This window comes from Palaemon carinicauda, chromosome 17 (assembly GCF_036898095.1).
Source record: "Palaemon carinicauda isolate YSFRI2023 chromosome 17, ASM3689809v2, whole genome shotgun sequence".
NCBI classification, from domain to species: Eukaryota; Metazoa; Arthropoda; class Malacostraca; order Decapoda; family Palaemonidae; genus Palaemon; species Palaemon carinicauda.
Genome location: NC_090741.1, coordinates 19329280 through 19331779, shown reverse-complemented (window position 1 = coordinate 19331779; position 2500 = coordinate 19329280).

Below are 2500 nucleotides of genomic sequence, written 5' to 3'. Positions count from 1 at the left end.
TGGGGCCCCGATGATGTGAGACGTAGGTTCTTCCTGTTACGGAGGGAGAGGCGCCCGCGGCCATCCAGTTTGACTAGGTATTGTCGGTATGGGAGCGTTTCCGCCACGGTACCGGTACGGTCCCACAGCTTAGTGGCCTGATTTTGCACTCGCACTTGGGATCCCGAGTTGATAACTGAAAGCTTTCTGGATGGTCCGTTCCTGGTGAGTTCGGCACCACTTTCAGCCATCTGACGTTCTCTTTGCCGTAAGGTTGCCCCCCCCCAGTGTTTGTCTACCGTGAGGTGCCAGCGGGCCGTAGGTACGCCGTCTCGGAGCTGCCTGCCCGCGGCCATCTGGGCGGGTGACTTATTTATTCCGCGGAGGGGGGTGTTGAGGTACTGCAACATAGCCATAGAGGACTTGTCTGTGTCGAAGGTGCCGCCGCTGCCCGTGTTCGCCATTATTATCCGCTTCCCGATATTGACTGCGGCCTCTGCCCTGCCATTGGACTGCGGGTACTGGGCTGATGATAACGCACGGACACGCCCCATAACTTGAAAAATTCCACCATTTCCTCGCTTGCCAGATTGGTGCCACCGTCCATGGAGATTTGCTCCGGGGCCCCCCCACCTGGCGAAGTAGCGACATAGCTGGGTCTTGATGTGGGAGGAGGAGGTTCCGTGGGGGAGGTGGGCCAGCTCCAGCCACCCTGTGAGCCTGTCTGCGTAGGCCATGTACGAGTGTCCATCGTGCTGGAACATATCTGCACCTTCATCTGGAAGGGGTATTCTGGGGGCGGCGTGATGATGAGTTCCTCCGCGGCCTGGGATGGTGCGTGTACGTCGTATTCTTCACACGAGGATCGGTGATACTGCAGGTCCCCCTCTAGTCCAGGCCAGTACACTGTCTGGCGCGCTCGTCGATGCATCGAGTCCAGACCTTGGTGCCCCGGGTGTAGGTTGGCAGCCACCTGCTGACGGAGAGGCTCCGGGATAACTAGACTGACGTTGCCCTGTTTGAACGTGTATGTCACCAAGTCTTGGATAACGGACAGCCTCTCCCTGACGCCATAGAAGGGCCGAAGGCACGCAACTTCTTGGGACTTCCTCTCGGCCCAGTCCCCAGCCAGGACCCTGGCCATGAGCAGCTGGTACACAGGGTCTCTGACAGCGGCGTGCCTAACTCTTGCCTCGTCCACGACACAGCTGTCGTGCTCTACTGCTGCCAAGACGGCGGCCGCCATGGTGTCGGTGAGGTCTTCGTCGAGGTCCATGTTGTGGCCGCTGGGATCGGCTTTCAAGGCAGGGTATCGGGACAGGAAATCCGCCCCGCTGTTATGATTCCCCGGCAGATACTTAACCCTGAATCGGTACTGCAGAGTTTTCTCCTTCAGCCTGAAGAGGCGGTGGTTGGAGATATCTCCTCGTATGCCTATTGATGGAAAGGATACTTGTTAGATTTCTCAAGTCGTAACTATCTTCAGCATTTAAATCATTACTTCTTCATTCATCCTCTCCTACTTCATACGTCTTAGTCTCAGTCATGTAGGTCTGGGTCGTTCAACTCTTCTAGTGTCTTTTGAAGCCCACTAAGAGCATGCATGACCAAACCATCTCCATCCACCACTCATCGACATTTGGCGCTCGAGTAATCTCTCTTATAGTTGAATTTCTAATCTTGTCATGCCATTTAACTCCCAACCCTCATCTAAAGATTTTCCTGTCAAATCTATTAAATCTTTTGGATATCGTTTCATTGTCCTACCTCGACTCATGTCTATACAATAACACCAATCTCACTAAAATGATATAAGATATAGCATGATTTTTATAGTTAATGTCATGCGATTTAGTTTCGCAATTTCACTTAACCTAGCCATTGTCTAATATATATATATATTATATATATATATATATACTTTTACTTTTACTTTTACTTTTACGGGTTTATTTCTCGCCCTCCATCAGACACTAAAAGTCTGTTCCGGCGGGCATTGGTGTGTGAAAAAAATTTCTTTCCAGTTAATATTTTGCTCTGTATCTTATCAGTTATTTCGCTAACATTTGTATTCAGGCTTAATAGTTTTCAGGTCACTATTATAACACTTTCTAAAAAGATAATTCTTCAGGTTTTTCTTGAAAGCTGCCACAATTTTTATATTTTTGACATCAAGTGGAAGGTCGTTGAAGAGTCTCGGTGCACCATAATTGAACGTTCTTCCTCCTATTGCATGATTCACACTAATTTCGAATAGACTAAGTAGGTCATCAGCATGTCTAACTCTTACAGCAGCGCTGGTAGCTTGAGGGTAGGAGACCAAGCAATCACGAAGATATTTAGGCTTATCACTTGTAAGTGCTTTGTGAGTCAACAAGCAAATCTTAAATTCAATTCTAGCCTTAACTGGTAAACAATGTAAATCGATCAATGCAGGAGTTATTCTCTCCCAAAGTTTAATGCCTTTTATCAATCTAGCCGCCCGGTTTTGCACATTTTGAAGCTTTGTGTGTTGGCAATT